A 21074-nucleotide genomic window follows, 5' to 3' on the forward strand; every position below is an offset into this window, starting at 1 on the left:
AACCTAGCTATGTTAGCAAAATCCATGCTAATGAATGGTAATCACCAACAGCCCTTCACACTCTCCTGTTGCTATCTAAGAATATAGAAGCAAACATTTCTTTGTCACTTCCTCATACATTCATTTGTTACATTAGTACTTTTCAATTCTGAAAATTAGGCTGCTGGAGCACACTTTGTGTCAAGGGAGAATAAGGGGTTAGGGATCATTGGAAAGACAGGTCCATTAGAGAGAAAATGAGAAGCATATTGAAAAAAAAAAGCATGGGAGTTTCGGTTTGTGGGGTTTTTTTTCCTTTTACACAGTTTAAAATTCTCTTTTGAGTTTAGTTAAGCTCTGTTTCAGACTGCAACCTTGTGAACCCTCAAAGCATTCCTTACAAAGAGGTCTTCTTGCTCAGTAACTATGTTGTCCCCAAATGGACTTGTTTTTGTTTTTCCTAGTCAGGACTTTTTAAGGAAACATTTTTTAATTGGAAAAGGCAGATTCATTTGGAAACTGAAATTCCTCAAGGAAATACTCTGGGTTTTTTTCCTAAACCTTTGTTGAGGAAAGGTTTCTCCAGACTCAGAACAAAATTTTGGGTCAAAACCACAAAACAATAAATCCCAGATGGTTAGGACACTCAGCCTGATTATGGAAGTGACTAATCTGTGGCATTCATATCTCGTATGAGTACTTGCAGCACTACTTGCAGGCTAGACTGGCCTGTATGTCTCTTACTAAAAGTATTGCATTTTGTATAGTTAATTAAACTTTAGGGGAATTATTTGAGAAATGGGAGATCCAGGTTTGAGTCCCTGCTCCACATGAAGCTATTCTAGGATTGAGCTTTGTGTCCGTTTTTTCATTTCCACAGATACACAGACATACACACAGATGCACACACAGATGCTGAAACTATTCCCTGTATTACTTAGTTTTAATTACAAGATCCAACTCTATTATATCCACTTTAATTGAAACTTACCAAAGTAAAAAGGCATGTTCCTAGTAACCAGGCAGATAAGTACGTATAGCTCTCTTCATACCTGTAGTTTAAAAAAATTAAAGCCACTTTTAGTATTTATTATGATTCCTTGGGGAATTTCTGCTTTGGAGATATATAATGCCATATATACTATTCTGTTTTCTGGACAGGAGCTTGGCTGAGCTTTGAAAAGAGGATGTTAGCATTTTTAAAGCCTTTTTTCCCCTTTTTATTATATGAATCAATGTTCTTGAAGGAGTCAAAGTTCAATCCTCCTGCTGCATTACAATGCCTTTCAGTCTAATATTAGAGTGCGAGTCCCATTTTACTTTGTAATACGAAGCTTCACTTCAGCATTAATTCCATTCAGAAAGCAGCTGCACTTATAATAGATTCCTTTTAAGCAAAATGGAAAAATATACATTTATCAAATAACTTTCTTTCAGTAATGCTGCAGCACTCTTTATTGCATCAAAGTTGTCAGCAATCAGCCCATCTTTCTGAATAAAGATGTGCCAAATCATAGTAGCTGACTGTATATTGAATAAGCAATGAGCAAGTTCTCAGATAATGTCTGTCTGTCTATCTATCTACCTATCTAAGCTTTTCTAGGCTTTTATAATATGTATTTATTTATGCTGCTCTCACACAGCTGTAACAAACAAAAAGTAGTGCATATTTATTTCCTAAACAAACATAAAACTTGAAGCTATCAAGATGAAAATGTCTTTATTTTTTCCTTAGCAAGTGTCTTGTCTGGGATGCTATCTTATAAATAGTATCAACATATCTTATGAAAACTGAAATTTCATTAAAAATTAAGTTTATTTTTCTCCAGTGAGACTCCTTCTTTGTTTTTTTCAGTTTGTTTTTCTATGCAGTAAAACAAAACTAATCACTTATACTTTCAACAGATCACCAGTTTTACACTCCAGTTCAGCATAGTGCTGTTGTGTGCATTTATTTAAGTAAAGAAATGTTTATTTTATTCAACATAATTTTCACATTTATTTTAATTCAGAAGTGATTATTTAAGTTTCACATAATTGTTTTTATCCAGTTTCCATTCTGTGAATTCGGCATATCATGAAAGGAGGATCAGAATAGCCATTCTGCTAACAGTCACAGCGGTATCCTCCTCCCTGACATCACAGAGAAAGCAGGAGAGAGAATGCCACCTCTGCAATCCCTTCTCCATGTTCCTGATTCCCATAGAAGCCCCTCTGGCAGGCCTCCAAGGTTTTAGCGTGGAAGGGAGCATCAAACACTCAGCATTATTTGCCCCTGTTCATTCTCTGAGAAAAAACGAATGTGCTTAGTCACTCCCTGACTGCTACCGAACATCTCAAGTGAGGGTGCAGACAAAAGTTACATTGTTCACGTAATCGGCCCCCTGAAAGCTCTTTACAGTCATGCTGTGACACACATGCACAGCTGCACAGATCATGCAAAAAAGTAACCCTCCTCACATGAGGTATCAGATGAAGGTGCTCTACTTTAGAGCTCCTTAGGGAACTTGTGTTCTCTATGGTTAATTTGTTGTGCTATTTGGGATGGACTGATGAAGGCCTGCCCCTAGGGCTGTCAGCAGACAGGGAGTGGGGCAGAGAAGCCAGAAGCAATGAGCTGCTCACTGGGGTTTACCTGGCCCGAACTGAAGGGGGGAAGGTGGATCAGAGCCTGCCCCCCCATCTCACAAAGCCCCCCAACCCCTACCCCACCTCCAGCTCAGGTCAGGCAAACCCCAGTTGGGAGCTCGCTGCTTTTGGCTCCCCACTCCCTTCCTGCTGACAGCCCCAGAGCTGGAAGGGGTTGGGAAGAGGGGCTGCTCCTCAGCTGGCTGCTTGCCTGCAGACAGGCTTGAAGCTCCCCTATCCCCCCACCCTCTGCCACCCAACAGGTGAACATGCTTTGAGTTAGAGATCTGAGTTAGAGTGGGGTCCTGCATATATGTTAGCGCCCTATAGATTCAGCCACTATAGCACAAGTTTTTTTCCTGTAAGAGGGGAAAGCAAACCAGAAGAGAGGCAGAGAAAAAACATTTGTCACGCCTGCTTTGTTCTGTGGTTAGAAGACTTTAAATCCATTCACTCTACAGATCCGAAGATCCCCTCATTCAGGGTTGTAAATTTATGAACTCCATTATTTAAATGCTATCTTGTTCTTTTCCATGATATGACACAACTCTCATGATCCATCACAAGTTCTTGCTGATCCTTTAATAACAATACTATTTTGTTCCTTAACATGAAATTATATCATAGAAGTAGTGACTAATACCCACATCTAATATTACACAACAGATCTGTCAAGGGACTTTTTTCCCAAATATTATCCCTTCCTATCTGCATCACAACTCTATTGAGCCTAGATTGGATAATAATCGGTATATTAAAAATATTTGTAAAACAAATATTTGGATAATATTTGAATCAATGATGTCAATGGAAATGGTAGGCAGTTTAGCCTCACAGTGTAGGTTTAATTGAGGTATTCAATTCTGTCACTGGTGCACAGTGATCGAGACGTACATGCTAATTTAAGATCCATTGAAATCAATGGATTTCTGTTCCCATGCATTTCCAAAGAATCTGACCAGCTGTAAGGGTAATCTCCTTCATAATCAGCACCTTAGTAAACATCCACCATTTTTTTAAAATCTGTCCTTGTAGCTGTAAGAGACTGGCTGATCTAATTGATCCCAGCCCCTTAGGGAAGCTGCTCTTCATTTAATTAAAAGCACAGCCACCTGCTTGGTACAGCGGTGTCTAGCAATTCACTTGGAGAGGTCCATCAGTAGATTAGGGCAGTCTTTAACTGATGTGCAGTACTGAAACACTACTACATTAAGCTGAAAAGCTGATTTTTAAATGGCCATAATGGCAGTTGAATTACAGCTGATTGGAATGTTGAATTCTAGATTTCTGATTGGCTGGGAGCAAATCAAATCTGAGGGAAACCACACTGCCCTAATAGAATAATAGGACAAAGTGCTTGAGAGAAATTATTTATATGTTGCATCACAAAGGTCTAGATAATTCATTTACTTTATAGTATCCGGCAACAATCACCTGAGAGATGTTTTATCAAGACAGAACTTAGCTATTTCACATGTATTACAAAAGCAGTGAGAAAAAAATAAAGCTGGGATACAATGATAAATTCATCTTATATGAAAGTAAACTAATATTTAATATTACATTAGCTGCATATTAATACAAATGAGCATGATTCACAGATCAAAGGATCATCGATCAACTGTTTGATCAATAAAGTGGGAAAAAGAGTTGTTTTCTGTATCATATATAATGTAGATCTCTATAATGTCCCATTTCTACAGTGAAATTATTGCATCTTGAAGAGTATGTAGTGCATATATGTGTGTTTACAAAATATGTGAGACTTTTGTCAGTTGTGAGCTCACAAACCTTGTGCATTTGTTCTGCTTCTCAGTAGAAGAAATTTTTTTTAACCAGTCAGCCTGACTACCATATCTGGAAAGTTACTGGAGTAAAGTATAAGACTGTCAACTGTAAATACCTGGAGAAGGAAGGGATGTTCACTAGCAGCCAACAGAGACTTGTAAAGAACAAGTAATCCAAATCAGCTTGATTTCTTTCTTTGACATCGTAACTAGTGTGGTGGATGACAGGTATACAGTAGACATAATATACTTGGACTTGAGTAAACTTTTATATGTTTATACTAGTTCCACGTGGCGTACTTACAAGTAAACTGGGAAAATGTGCCCTGGGTAGAATTAGATAGGTGGATACACAATAGGCTAAATAACCACAAGCAGAAAGTAACTATAAATGAATCAATGTCAGAATGGCAGGTGTCAAGTGGGTTTCTATAGTATGTTTAATATTTCTATTAATTATAAGACAAAACTGGAGACCTTGCTAACACTTAGGAGGATAGAATTACAATTCAAAATGATCTTGATAGATTGGAAAACCGGGCACTAGACAACAGAAAGAAATTAAAGAAAGGCAAAAGTAAGGTGCTACACTTTAGGAAACTGGAAAGAACCCAAAGGTGAGGCAAAAAGGTGATGGAAGGGTTATTATGCAAACTGTATGAGGAAAGGTTGAGTTTGGCAAAAGTAAGATTAAAGAGTGGATGTGTTCACATAGCCTACCATAAGAAGACCTAGTACAGCTGCTCTCCTTTGCTACAGAGGACAGGATATAAAGGCATGGATTTAAATTGGGAGGCTATCACCCCCACTGTCTCTTCAGCCTAGGCCTTGGACTCTGTTTCTCTACCCTACCTGCACTCCAACCTTTCCACTGAGTCTTGTTTTCCTGCTGCCATTGTGAGTGCTTGTGTGTGTGTGTGTGTGTGTGTGTGTGTGTGTGTGAACCAATAACTTAATGGGTCTGTGTAGTATGTTGTCTGTTTAATAAACCTGTTATTTTGAAACCTCGAATTGTGTTTTTGTCTGTTTCCTCCTTGCCACCACTGGGGGTTTTGCTACAGGAGGGAGTGGGGAGGAGATGGGGGAGAGGTATAATGATGGCAGGGGCAATGATGTGCCCTACCTCTTCCCAAGCTCCTGCACCTCCAGCACTGCTGGCGCCTTGTTTTCCCAACACACAGACCTCTGCCTCCCCAACCCCCCAGCCCTGCCAGTGCTTGCCCTGCACTTCTGATCGAGAGCCCCCTGCCTCCCCAGCCCTGCTGGTGCCCCTCACTCCTGACCCACAGCCCACGTCCCCCAGCCCTGCTGTCCATGTAGTACGTGTACATACACACATGTGTGCACACACAAACACACACACAAACACAAATAATCTGTGTCTCTTACCAGACCACGTGACCCCTGACAGCCAATCACCTTGCCCACTGCTCCCAGCCCCAAGCAGCCAGCCCAACAAAGCAGAGGCACAACAAAAACCTGGACATTTGTTCTCATTTCAAAAACTCATCGAGACACAAGGAGGGGCTCCAAAAAATGTACATATCTGGGGAAACCCAGATGTATGGTAACCCTACTTTCATTCTGTGATTCGAAATGGATGGGTAAGCCTATGCTATCTTTGGATAGCTCTCCCTGAGAGCTCATTCATGCAATCCAGTTTAGCTACACATAAAAACAAAGGGAAAGGGGTATAGGTTGTATCCATGTTGGTCTAAGGACATAGGCAAACAAGGTTCTTTGGGTAAATCTGATATCATTTCTTAGACCAACTCAAACCATTGTAAAAATTCTTCTTTGCAAGCTTTCAGGTATAAATACCCTTCCTCAGGCTGAGGAAGTATCTGCAGTTGGTCTGTGCTCTCCCTGGATGAAATGAATAGTAAAGAAGACAGAGGCTGCTATGCAGGCAAGAAAGCCTATCAATGAAAATGGAAATTGAGGAGTCAGTGGGTGAGAGACAGGCTGGGGATGGGAGGGGAAGGGGAATGAATATAGCTGGTAAATAGTGGATAGGTACCTAGAAAGTCAGATGTTAGGCATGTTATAGTGTCATGAATCTGATGCCTATATTTAGTCCATGCTTTTTTGTATCCAGGAGGTGGATGAAGTGAAGTTCATTGGCTCATCTGTGAAAGGTATTTTGTAAATTGCCTTCGAGGATTAGAACTGAGAGATTGGTTTTCTTGTGAGAAGCATGCCCCCACAAGTAATTGGGTATTCTTGTCTTTGATAGATTTCCTGTATGTGCTAATTCTGATGTGCAGTTACTCTTTGATCTGTCCTATATATTTTCCATCAGGGCATTTGGTGCATTGGATGAGATATATTACATTTCTGTCATTTAAGAGAACTTACTTTATGCATGGCAGGTACTCAGCTCCCTAAATGAGTTCCCCATGCATAATTAGTTTGTATTAAATATTCTAGTCTTTTTCTTCAGTCCTTACTGTGCCACTGCTTCCCTAAGTATGTTGATTTGAGAGTTTCTTGCTGTTTCTTACCTTGTGGGTTGTTCATATGTCACTGTCAGCCATCTTTCCAAAGATTCAGAGAGCTTTGAATTGATTTGGACCTTTTAAATGGTCCCCTGATTCGATTTGGATTTGGAGATTCGGACACCAAATCAAATCACCATCTGAAACTTTGCACAGCCCTAGTAAATATGCATGAATGACAGGACCTGGGGGGAAATGGTGGCAGCAGGAGTGCAGTGGGAGCAGCAGGAGCCTGGCAGCAGTAAGTGGGGAAGCTGCTGATGCCGGCGCTGTCAGTGCTGAGGTGGTGGCAAGTACCGACCAAGGGTCGGCAACCACTCACAGCCACCACCAGCAGCATTGGTGGTGGCCTGCAGGGATTGAGGACAGGGTGGTGAGCAATGACCACCCACAGGCACCACTGACAGTGTTGACAATGCCTTTTTGTAGGGGGTTCACCGCCACACGCAGGGGGTGCACCCAGATGCACCCCCTATGTGTTGTCCCCTATAAATATGACATACAAAACAGATCAGAGAAAGGAAATTCAGCCTTCTATCTGACAAACTCATCATTTTAGGCCTGATCCTACTATAGTGACTAATTTTTCAGGAAGAAAGACCTAGAATACAGTCCACCTTAATCCACAGATAGCTCCCAAATTAATTAATGAATTATTAGTGCCCAAATTAACAGGTGTTAGCTTCACCGTTGCTAATTACATTCCTCTGTTATAGCCCAAAAGTCAGCTTCAGGGCCTGTGCACCTACAGTTTGTGAATGCCTGTTCTGATCAGGAGACTGATTTTCAAATTCCAAACCCTGGTAAACAGTCATAGAACTAGACCTATTTCAGAAAATCTGGGGTGGTTGGTGGCTTTAATTCCCACAAATACTTATGCATGTGATTTACATGGAAATTATGCAAAGGCATAAAGTTACATGTGCATTTGTGTGTGTGTGTGTGTGTGTGTGTGTGTGTGTGTGTGTGTAGGATGAGGGCCTTGTAGAATATTGTAGGCCAGATCACATTTCACCTACTGGATGTTTAAGAGGCATTTAAGTATCTACGTGTGGACCTATTTTAACCATTTGAGCCCCTCAAATAGTATTAATGAGTCTCTAATCATTTTAATCTTAGTTACTAAGTCCCAAGAAGTATCAAGGAAGCAAGGGACCTACACACCTTTTATGATAATAGTATTTCATAGATTTGAGCAGACTACAATATGATTGCACTTAGATGACTAATAGGTGGAATCTAGGCTTGTGTAGTCACAACTGTAAGAAAATTCAGGTGTTCTGTGAGAATTGCATGTTCTGTTCTGGTTCTCATGTTAAGACTTGCACATCTAGAATCAGGTATCTAATCTGATGAAGAGTATAGGAGGGACTTGATTTTTCAAAATCAAAATCCCACTGAAATAAAGGAACTAGCATCTTGGGAAAATAAAGTCTTTTGTCTAGGTCCTCATGGATATGGGCTATGCAAATGAATGTGTTTCTAGCCTTGTCCTCCTAACAGGTGTCCCAAAGATATTTAGACATTTAATATAAGTGGCATGAGATTGTGCTATTTAAACTTCTTGGTACATATAAGTATTACATTACATTTACATTGTCTCAACTCAACTTAGAGTGATCTAAATGGCTGAGCATGCATGGGTTCATAGTCACCCTAAAAATGGCATACCCATTCTAAAGTTAGTTCTCATCCAGCAAGAATTAACTGAACCTAATGAACACCTGCACACATTCACAGTACAGCCCTCAGGCTGGGAAAGCCAAACCATGCTACACAGCCCTGAGGCTGTTCTATTTTACCACCCCCATACCTGACCAGCACACCCAGCAGTCCTGCATGGACCAGCCAACCCCCCCACCAAATGCATCAACCCCACCCCCTGAACCCTGTCAGTCCTAACTCTCCCCCCCCGACCTCACGTTTAGGCAGCTCAAGCCTGGTAACCTGAGTCAAGTCATTTGAATGTTTGTTTGCACCCTCTATCTTTATAAATTGTTTACTCATGAGTTCATATCCTCATGCCTGCAACTAGAAATATCTTAACAATTCAGTTAATGTTGTATCTTAGATAATAAATATTTATAAAATACTAATGATTTTGCTGTGACTTAGTGGCTGAAGAAAAACACCATCAGCTTTGCATATATATTGAACTAACAAGTGTGCTGTGGTGCAAAGAATTATGCTATATGGTAAAAGTGACTTGTATATTGAAGAATACCTGGCATGTGTCTGTATTTTAGGATGTTTGGTTTTCTTGTTTTAATATCTTTTTAGCATTTCAAAATTGGATGTTGTCTCTGCTGATATATATATATATAGATAGATAGATAGATAGATATAGATATTCTTGTAAATATATTCTTCTGAAGAATATTTAACTTCCTTTTTTCCATGTTTTCAAATACTGATTTACATAGATTTTCAAAAGGTATGTATGGGATTTTGTAGTTGTAGCTACTTGAAAGAAATGGTATTTAGATCAAAGTAGTTCAGCGTATAAAATCTTAGCCATTTGCTTTCAGAATCAAATTGGTTCAAGGATTTTGTGGGGCTTGGGGAACAAGACTGGTGTCTTATTTCAGTCCACAAAGAACAGCTGTCTACATCATAAAACCACCACTGACTTTTAACATAGTACAGCAAAGTCCTCTTTAGTCAGGTATTAGGAGGCTGGAACTCAAAGAGACCAAATTATCATGGCCTCAGAGACTGAGCTTGCTATTGATCATGGCTGAAGTCGTTAAACTAGTCAAATAATATTGAAGTCTACAGCATGCTTCTCTGCACAAAATATTTAAATAAGTAGAATGATTCAGTCTCTGGTTACTAGAGTTACATGGAAAGATAGATGGATGTTAAATACCCAGTGAGTTCAAATGGCATTAAAATATATATGGATCTACTCTGGCTTGTTTGGTATCTGAAAGTGTGTTGGTCTTCCGTAATAAGTCCCAGAAAGCTCTCCAAGAGATTAATATATTCATTTTAGTTACAGAGAAATTTCTTATTCTTACAGAGACTTTATCTATCACCTATATTTTGCTTTGTTTTGTAGTGTACAGAAAGAGAAATCCATGGGCTTATTACATAGTTAATTGCATTGCTCTACTCACATTCTTTTTGGTCTTGATTGCTCGCTTGCAAGAAACCCTTACTGAAGAACTTTGGGCCTAAATTATGGCCTGTCTGAGTTTTGTTATATTTGTTAGCAGTCACATCAAATTTGGCTTGAATTCCCTGGAGGCTGTGGTTTTGTGGGGAGGTGGTCTTTGTTTGCTTTGCTTTGCTTTGCTTTTAAATTGTTTTCTTTACTTTAAACTTAAATAATAAATAAAAAATGTCAATACTCCAACACTAAAAAGGATTCCTACAATAGTACCAGAGGCTAAATACGGGCCATTAAAAATCCCTTAGCAGAAGTACTCTGATTTTCAAGCTTTTCTCTAAGTGCCCATTGTTAGGTTGAGAACACACATTAGTTCTTGATGCGGGGTGGGCTCAGAGCCTGCCTGTATGGCTTGAGCCCAGCAGGTAGGGGAATTATTGCATTCCTCCCAGTGGGCTCCCTGGGTCACTGAACACTCCCAAGCAGAGTTGAAAGGCTCAGCCCACCTTGATTGGCTGGTGGGGACATCACAGCCCCCCACCTGGACCTGATGTGGCAATGGCTCATCATGGCATGTGCCCTTATAGCCACATGCCCACCCAGTGTACCTTGTGCCTCCCAAGTATTTGTGTGTTTCTTGGATGCCTGGGTTGTATGTGTGTGTGTGTGTGTGTGTTTTCATGCGTCTGTCCATGATACCTGTCCCCCTATTGCCCCAGCCCAACATGGCAACAGGCTGTTTGGATCTGCAAAACCCTGGCCAAGTAGCCCCTCACCCAAGAGCCCTCCCCAGATGAGTAGAGCTAAAGGGATTCAAGTGCCCATGCTCTGGCACCAGGCCATAGGTCTCCAGCCATGGGCTCCTCTGGCCCTGGGTCTTGAGCACCATTGCCCAAAACCCCCACTTGTTGCCCTGAGGGGTCAGGCCAACTCTCAGCACCTCAATATTGCACAGTTAGACAGGATGATGTGGTGTACAATTGCACATGCACACATAAAAATCAATTAAGCACACACTCACTAGGTGCATACACCCCTACCAGCTCAGGCACATACACTACATACCCCAAACATTAGACACAGATCAGTAATTTGTATATCATGCGCACAATGCCATACACACACACACTCACACTAGCAACTCAGATATACACACAGTCAAAATAATTAGTCTAGATTCACACACACTACACACACTGAATTAAGACAGAAACAGTTACCAGTTACCAACACCTGCATATTCAATACACATATGCAGATTTCTAATTCATATACCTCACACACAATATCTATATCTATATATATGTGTGTATTCATTAATTTACACACATACCACCCACCTACCATACACACAAGTGAGTTCCTAAGTTGGGTATTGTGATATGTATGTATGTATGTGCTTGGTGTACTTGGGATACCTGGAGAAAGATTAAGGTAAGAAAGTGTAAGTGTAGAGGGTTAAAGTTACCGGGACTGGGATTAGAACCAGCAGACTACAGAGGCCTGGGCTGAAGAACTGAGGTGGGGCGGGTGGGTAACTTTAGGTTAATTTATCTTAATTGATTAAAAGACAATGCCCAAAGCCTGCAGAACAGGGAAGCATGCCTCTGGGACTGAAGCCAGAGCTATGGGGGAGCTGAAAAGGTAAGATGGGGAGAGGAGAGAAAATAGGACTAAAGGAAAGTGTGGGTGTTAAAGAGGGGCTCTGGGTTTGGGGACCCAGAGGATGGCTCTGGGGCAGCTAGAGAAGTTGTAGGGAGCGGTTCAAAGCTGGATGCAGGGAACAAGGGTGGGGAGCAGGAGGTGTTAGAAGAAAGGGCTTCACCATCTCGTGTCACTGAGAGCCCAGAGGTGGGACTGGCTTGGTTCTCAGGCAGAACACATGAGCTCTGGCTGAGTCTAGAGCACCTCCCTGGGAGGTGGCGGTTAGTGGGGTGCTGCAATGCTCCATGGGATGTTGGTGGAATGCGACCTACCATAAATTGCAGTGAGATGCAGTACAGATGTTTGTGTTATGGTGCTGTAACCTACAGCACTGAAGTCTGATACTACATCCATCCAGGCTTATTTTAGAGTGGGATCCACCATTTTTCCATCACTCTGTACCCTGACCATCAGTTTGGTACAGCTGTAGAGTGCTTTCTAAGTGCCTACTGCACAATAAATGTAACTTTTGTACCTGGCCTCCATGATCAACTGACCCAAGAGAGAAATGAGTAACAAAATGAATTTTGCCTTAGAATTATATTATTTACAAAAAGATTTAAAAAATGCCACCTCTGAAGAATTCAGATTCTCGCCCATGTCTCAAGTTCAAATAAATTAGTTTGTTTTGATAGAGGTATATGTATTTCACTGGCCTGTGAGAATAAATCCAGGCACGCTCATATGGACTGGCCGACAGAGGATTATCAGCAGAGTTCCAGCAGCTTCTGCTTCATACTCTGTAATAGCTGACATGCTTCTAACCCATCCTGCCAGCTATGCTGGAGTTCTAAGGGCACTGCTGTATGGTCGTGTCAAAGGAACAAACCATTACACACATTACATTACATTACTCGGTCTGGCACAGTTGGTAATCTCTACTCAGCAGAGGCACAACTGGAAAGGAGGCATTGCAGATCAGGACTAAGGTGCATAAGCAAAGCTGTGTATGAAGTTTGCACAGCACCTCCTTATACTATTCCTAGCCTAACAGTCTTTTGTTCCTTTTAAATGTATTGAATAAAAGCAATATTCTATTCAGTATGTGCAAAGTATTCTTTAGAGCAGTGATTCTCAGTCAGGGTGCCTGAGCATCCCAGGGTGCCTTGAGATACTTTCAGGGGTACCACAGGATACCATGCAGTTAGGTGTGCAAACCTGTTTCACAAACCCAATGATCTCAAACAAGAAACCACAGTGCTAAAAACATTCTGACCTGTTGTGGTCTTTTTGAGTTCTTTGCCATAAAAAAAAATGCTGTATTATTTTTCTGAAGTAAAAAATGAGTGAAAACTAAGAGCTGGCATTTTCTGAGGAGTGCCTATAGCTTTGAGCCTTAAAAGGTTGAGAACCACTGCTTTAGAGTGAATAAAGCGTGAATCAGAACTGGCATTATCAGATTGACTAGTAAATCTATTCCCTTACTTTTACTGTATATCACTTTGGTTTGATGGCAGTACAGTTAGTTGCCAAGTGTGAGACCAGAAGGCTCAGAGCTAGCTGTGTCTTTTTTCCTTGTAAATCTTCACTCGTACAAGTAATCCTGTTGTCTATTTGTGACTATTCATGATTGTGGAATTGGGAATCTTAAGAAGTCTTTCTCCTTTTTCCTATGCCATCCATTCAAAGCATGCATTCATGTAAACATGCTTTTCAGCTGCGTTATGATCACTCACATAACTGAAAAACCTACCACAAACCTTTATGAGCATCTACAAGCTGTATTAAAGGAATATGTTTGGAAATAACATTATAAAATATAGAATCTCCGAACGTATATTAATATAATTACTTCTAAACTGTTGACATCGGCCTTGTCTTACCCTGCTTTTTGCCTATGGCACATAGTAAAGTAAATTGGTTTTCTTTACATAAGGTGTGCAGGAGGGTGGATGCTTTTTAGGACTCTAGATAAATAGTTGCCTGTGAACACAGGGGAATGGCCTCAGAGGTGAAACTGGGCCCTTGAACCTAGCAGTGCCAGCAGCACAATAACTCCGCTCTTTTTGTGCTCTCCCCTCCCCTATCATTACACTACCAAATGGACTCAATGGCCCCAGAAGTCTCTTTCTTTCCTATATTCCTGATACAGTAGAACATGGTTCATTTGTTTCTGGATGGCTTGAAACCCATTTTGTTCATAAGGAGTTGCTGAATTAAAGATGAATCATTCAGCTATTTGCAGCAATTTTTATTTCAAACGGCACTGCTTACACACACCTGGCACTCACTGGTGGTCCAATAAAGCTGATGGAAGAAGTTGTGCTTTATGAAGTAAAATTTTTCAATAATGGCTGGGACACTTCAGCAGTTTGTTGTAGCTCCCTATATCCCTAGAAACTTAACACATCCTCCTCTTTGTAGGAAGGTAGGACTCCAACCCTGTGAAGAATGCAGCTCTTATTACATGAGCCTCCTACTTGTGGACCAGTACTGAACCATACCTATGATGACCATGACGTAAAGGGAAAAAAGGAGGAAAAAACTAATAAATCAAATGAATAAAATTATGAAAGTGAGAAAGAAGTCCAGAAGCAGAGCCTTATATTCATCTTAGCTTCAGCAAAACTTCTAATGCTTCAGGTGTATTTCTGTGTCTGTAGCAATTGATCTTAAAGCTTATTTTGAGTTGTGTATGGAACTGGCAGCACTTAGACATCTAACTGCCTGATTTGCAGGTTGCTAGATGCAGATAAGTGCTATTAATTGTTTCTGCAATCAGTCACAGTAGCAAAATTGTGCTTGTCAAATTAGACCGACACAGAAAATCAAGCCCTCCTAGTGCAAGCAGGTTATTGTTTTTCAGAAGAGCAATCTGTTTGTGAAGTGACTATTTGGCAACATGATGATCTTTGGAAGAAAATTTGACTGATCGTAGTCAACTTTTTATTTGACTCCCCCTCTGAAAAGATTAAAGCAGTGTAAAGGTCAAAGATTCCAAATTAAATTCCTAATAACCCATGACTGTTACTGTTGCATTTTTACCCTCCTGGGAATAATGCTATGCATCTTTCCTCTTCTAAAGGGAAAAAAGGAAGGATCCAATCCCTTATGGTTTCCTGTGAATCATTACACATTTATGATGAATGTGACATTGAAGTTCTATACTTTTTATGGTACACAAAAGAAAAAAATGTAAGCTGTAAAATGTTGCTTTAAAAATGTGTTAAAAACAGTGTTCTGACACTTTACTGCACAATGAGCTCTTACATTAAGCATTTATGGCAGCTACAAATTCACAGCATGGTTTTGATGCAGTAATAAAGAAAAAAAAATAAAATGGGTCCAACTGACATTTTACAGCTGGAACAAAGGGTTGAAAGTTTAGGGCTTATCTGCAACCGTTGTATATTACATATTAGCCCCCTTATCAACAGCTAAACTGAATATTACCCACCTTAAAGAAGCCTAAGTCAGTAAGTTATTAGTAAATTGGGTCCTTCAATCATGCTGAAGGTCAAAGAACATGAAATTATATTGTACTTACTAAGTGAGGGCCAAAATCTGCTTTAATGTACATTCCAAAGTCAAGAGAGTTGAGGAGGCTATGAATCAGGGCACAGTTTGGCCCTCACAGTAATTAATGCTGAGCAAAAGTTGAGCACATTTAGAATTATACCATGAATCCACAATCCATTATGGTATAAGACTGCAGCTCAAGAACCACAGGGCTATGCAGCAGCATGACAGAGGCAAAGAAAACTCAGACCACTTTAGGGGCTTTCTTCAGTCAAAAAGGATTTGCATGGACATTCTGCAGTTTTCCTGTGGGCCTTGGGGAAAATACTGTAGGAATGCCTTTGATGCACTTGATTAGGCAACAAGTTCTCAATCTTGTAGGCTCAGTCAGATCTTCTTATGCTTAAATATAGATAATTAGTCTCAGTTTTGCTTTCTCTTTCTCTAACACTCATTTTTATTTTTCATTCCCCCCCCTCCCTTACTGTATTCTTCAGTAACATTGAGCAGTTTTACATGTTGGCTTTATGATACTTTGTCCAGACTTCATCCAGCATAGTTGCTTAACATACATTTGTAATCTGGAAGCTAAGATGATTGCATCATTAAAGGAGGATTTTAATTATGGATTTTAAACCTCCTGTAGCCTCTTGTGCAAAGATTAGGAGACAGTAGGAATCAATCCCTCCTTGCTCTCACTTCCCTAAAGCCGAAGGAATTGTGCTACATATACATTTGATACATACATTACATTGTATTCTGGTCCACATATGTATTATACAAGGATGGTTAATGCACACAAATTATTTGGATTGCTAGAAGTAGTCTAGGAATAAGCTAGCTTAAGTCTCAAGTACTGCCAGTACTCAGAACTTGAAAATTCAGACCATATATTTTGAGATGTAATTACTTGAGTTTGAACTTTGTGGACCATAAACCTGTGAAAAATGTGTCGCTTCTATAGTTTGGGAGTTCCAGAAAACACTTTTTAGGATCTAAGAGCCCAGATGAATGATCAGGGGCCTGGAAAGCAAGACTTAATGAGAATTCAGGAGAAGAGAAGACTTTGGGGACATTTGAGAACAGTCTTCAAATACTTGAAGGGCAATTACAGAAAGCATGGAGATGGGCTTTTCTCTGAGACCATAGGGGACAGGACTAGGCACAATAGCCTCAAGCTGCAGCAAAGGAAATTTAAATTGGACCTTAGGAGGAACTTTCTGACTTTGAGATGGTCAAGCACTGGAACAGGCTACCTAGTGGACTCTCCATCCTTGAAAGTTTTCAAGAGCAGATTCAACAGACACCTGACTGATATAGTTTAGTCAGGGATGTTCCTGCCTTGAGCAGGGGGCTGAACTAGATGAACTTGTGAGGTCCCTTCCAGCCCTACTTTCTCATGATCCTGTTTGGTTCAACCAGATATCTGTGGGATACTAGACAAGTCAACTGAAGCCTAACTTTCAGCAATGCTGAGTATCCAAAAGCCTCACTGAAGTAAAAGAGGGCTCCAGGGTGTTCTTCTCTCAATTTCTGTGTCTGGATAACAGTGCCTCACAGATAAAAGGGTGTTTGCTCAATTTGCAGTTGGGCAGAGGTTTGAACTGTTGCTTCAGAAACAGAAAATGGCCCAGTAATGAAAGATTCTGCATCTGAAAACTAGGAGAATGTGGCTTTGTTACCAGCTTAGTTATCATGTGGCTTAGGATGCAACCATGGACAAATTAGTTAAACTCAGAGTTGGTGTTAGGGATGAGAAATCCAGGCACTTGCCTGGGGTGCAGGTCATGGGATCCCCACCATGCTAAGCTAACACACATCATAAAACATCCTGGTGGGAAGATGAAACAACAATGCCTTAGCATCTACCCTGTGCTCCTATGAGTTTAACTCCAGCTCCTTCTTTCAGTACTCCAGTTTTCCTGTCCATAAAATGGGAAGAAGAATTTTTATTACTGTCTTCAAGGAGTGGTAGAAAATTAACTTCATCAGCACCTGAGAATCACTTTTTCCATTTTTGCCTGGGAGATGCCATATAAAAGCAAAATATATAAAATAATTCACTGGTAGAGTAGTTTACTGGTACAGAGTACCTGCCACTATGGCTGTTTCTGTACATGTATGGAAGTAAGAAAGAATCACAGAAAGGTTAAAACACCTGGCATGACAGTGTCTGAGTGATCTTTTTTATAATGAAATTTTAAAGATGCTTGTACACAATTGTATGTTAATTTTGCGTCAAAGAGTACATCATAAGGAGCAAGTAAAATGAAGTATAGTGTTCATGCCTGTTATGTATGTTGTAATGTGGAGGTATAAGAACCACAGTCTAAAGTAGTACCTCTGATCACCCTAACCTTTTCTCTTAGACACCAACACTGGCACAGGTTAAAAAAAATACTGCTAGTTGTGTTCCGCTCTGATGCTCCAGTTCAAAATGGCTTTCTGTCTCACTCCAATGGTTTCATAGAGGTGGGGTTGATCTGTGAATCTCTTGCATGATATGTCTGAAATATTCATCTGAGGTTGAACTGTCAGGTGGTGTCCAACTCACTCATTACTAAGCAGCAGAGGGAGGCAGGGCTGTCAGGAAGTTATCATTTTCATAAGATATGGCTCTGTTTTGATTTTTATGGACAGCAGCTTCTATGCTTTGTTACACTTTGCAGCTGAAAGAGCTAGTTGCGAGGCACTTGATTTAAGCACTGAAAATAGTAAACTAAAGGCAACAGTGAATTACATCCTGAAGCTGTTAAAAGCTTTGTGGTTACCTTAGCATTTTTAACTTTTCTTTTTGTTTCTTTCTTGCACCCTTTGTTTTCTTTTTTTTCTTTTTTTCTTCTATTTTAATGGGGGGGGGGTTGACATTTCCCTTTTCCTAATTCTCTTTGCCATTAGGTTTTCCTCCCTCATTGTGTTAAGGAATGGTTTACAGCCTGATTTAATTGGTGCCTGATAAATGACCTGTATTTCATTTCTTGATGGGAATACTCCACTGATCTCCCTTAGCTCAGTGAAGCATGCCTTGGGGGTGCTACAAGGTTTGCTATGATCAAAGAATCAAGAAAAGTCTCATGGTGCAACTATGCACCAGTAAACATTTCCCTTGCCTTCCTTACCTTGTAAATTCAGCTTTGTTGTAGATTATTTAACAAGAAATAAAGTATCAGACAAAATAAGACATGTCAATGTCCCTGTTGTCCTCACTTTTTCCATGCCAGCACTATGCTGAAATATGACACTTGGTTCCATTTTGTGAGACCTTCTTACTGTACACAACCCAGACCAACGGGTTTCATTATATTGTGGCTCCCTGGAACCTGACAGACATTTTTACATTATACAAACTACCTAAAATTGTAGTCCTTATATGTTTCCATTGTCTGAAAGGCACATCTTATAACTGTGGGAATAGGAATGTTATCTTTTGGTCAAATGACTGTGTGCTGAAGCATGACCCAATTTCCAGTTTAATGCAAGTCCTATTTTGGGGTTGTGAAGGGGAAAAAAAAATGCCTATTGCCTTTGAAATGCTTATTTCAGTTTTATTAAAAAGAACTGTTGATGGCAAGTTATGGGATGCTATAAAATTGAAACTACTTTATTTAAAAGCATTCTCACTTGTGCAATGACACAAAGGTTTTGGCTTTGTAGCTATGAGGGCACTGTCTGAGGTGATTTTTTGCTGGCGGTTCTTCATTTGCAGATATTTTCTATGCTTGCTATAAAAGAAAGTCTTGCCACTTTTTACATTTTGATAATTAATCTTTAATACTGCACCATACCAATTAACTATGAACTATTAGAAAAATAATAAGCTATGAATCATCAGCTACAAGCAGAGAGCTACTTTAATAGTCAAAAGATGAAGCATTCCTTATATATACTCCACGTCAAAACAAGTAGAACCATAGTTAAAAAGAGTCTACCACACATCCCCCATGGGGTCTGAAAACAGTTAATGTATCTTCTTCTGTTATTTATCTGATAATACATATAATGAAAAGAGGGCTGAGTCTTGAAATCCTTATTCACATGAGTATCTTTAATTCCTACTAGCAGCCCCATTGGGCTGTAAGCTTGTGGAATACATGGTTAATCCACAATATACATGCAAGGTACAAGTACAATCTTTTGGAAAATGCATGCAAATGAAGGGTCTACTTTTGCAAGCTCTTACTCAGGTGGGAAGTACTCCTGCACAGGGATTTCAGAAAAAATACCTGGGACATACCTGTTCTACTAAGAGTCAGTCTGGACCCCTGGAAACATACATGTACAGAACTGAATCTTTAAATAGTCTGTGATTTCTACAGGACTGCTCAGGTGCCTAAAGTTTAACATGTTGATATACTTTGCTGAGCCCAGTGTCTAGCACTGTGCAAGTCTGAATCCACAAGTAGTCAATCAGTAGGGTGAAATGCTGCCACAGTTACTCAGAGAATGAGTCTACATGAGACAATTTACTATGCAGTACACTAATCTACTGAACAGTAAAGAATTACTGTCCACATGTACTTACCATTTAGTGCGCAGTTACCTAATACCTGTAAATACAGGTAGTAAATTTACTGTGCAGTAAGTTGCTGTGTAGATACTGACAGGGAGCAAATTTGCTTCCAGTCAACCCCAACACTAGTGGGCCACAGTGGATGGGGGACTTCTCCAGTCCTGGCACTACTTAGCTCCTGACTCCCCACAGGAGCTGAGCACTAGGACTGGGGAGCTCTCTGCTTCCCTACGAAGCCGGGGGCTGGCTGAGAGCTCTCCCACTTCTGACCCAGTTCCCAGCCAGCCCTGGGTGAGGCTGGGATTTCCCCATGCAGCTAAGAGTTGGCTGGGGTTGTTCTACTTGAGGATGAAGACTGCTGCTGCATTTTTGAAGACTTTTTTGTTAGTGCACTCTTTCCTGAATACAGTTAATTATATTAATCTAGCCTGGAAAAAATGAGATCTGATAGATACTGGCATTGTAACTTACTGCTACTAACACTTTAAACAATGGAATTTTGCTGTTGATAGAAAGATGTGTTTTGCTAAAATACAGTGTGCGGAAAAAACAAAAAAATATTATTAATTTTTACCAAAGCCATTAAAAGTGGGCTGCCAAACTGTTCTTTTGCTAAATCCAGGGCATTATAATAAAAGAAAACATCCAGGAAATTCCATTGTTATGCAGGAATGTATATATATATGGTCATATTTAAAAGCCACATTTTTTTGATAAACCCAAATCCTATTAGTTTAAACCGGGGTGAAGTACTCACTACCTCATGCATTTACTGGTAACCTAGTGGTGTAATAACTGTACAGCTGAACAGATTAAAACCTAAACACGTGCACACATTCACCCTTGTGAATTCAGAGCTAAGGAAAGTCTAATTAAACTCAATGGTAAAACAGTCCAGAAAAAAAATTGTTAACCGCCCCCCCCCCCCCCACCAGTTGAATATGAAGCATTCTTGGTGTTAAGTTAATGTTTTTTCACCTGTGAGAGTAACTCACATAATACATGTATATATCCCTAGTCCATCCTAAACTCCTATTCTGTCTGCTTAGGATAATTCATTATAAGAGAAATCAGATACTACCAATTTTGACAGTGGTGAATCTTAAAAACAGAGTCAACTTTCAATATACGCTACTTATTATCCTGTAAGTTTAAGAAGAAATTCCTAAGTATAATAAGTAATAATAATATTTAAAAATATATAAATATAAAGTAAAAATAAAAGAAAAAGGTAAAAAATTTTGTCTATGATCAATCTACTTCTAAACTCAGTGTAAGTAAATGAATTGGACATGTGGCATAATCTATAGCACTAACTCACTTATGGAAATGCATATTTATTTACAAGTCTTACAGATCATCCTAATTAGTGTTTAAATCAGATCAACCAATGTCCA

At 39.9% G+C, this 21074-nt stretch overlaps 1 long non-coding RNA gene across 1 annotated transcript in view; it reads left to right on the top strand.

The window, feature by feature from the left end:
* Positions 1–21074, top strand: part of LOC149856360 (uncharacterized) — a 743716-nt gene that overhangs the window by 347529 nt on the left and 375113 nt on the right. The gene's annotated exons all lie outside the window — the stretch shown is intronic.

The sequence above is a fragment of the Crocodylus siamensis genome, chromosome 10 (assembly GCF_052110815.1).
Source record: "Crocodylus siamensis isolate JL-2025a chromosome 10, ASM5211081v1, whole genome shotgun sequence".
Classification (NCBI taxonomy): Eukaryota; Metazoa; Chordata; order Crocodylia; family Crocodylidae; genus Crocodylus; species Crocodylus siamensis.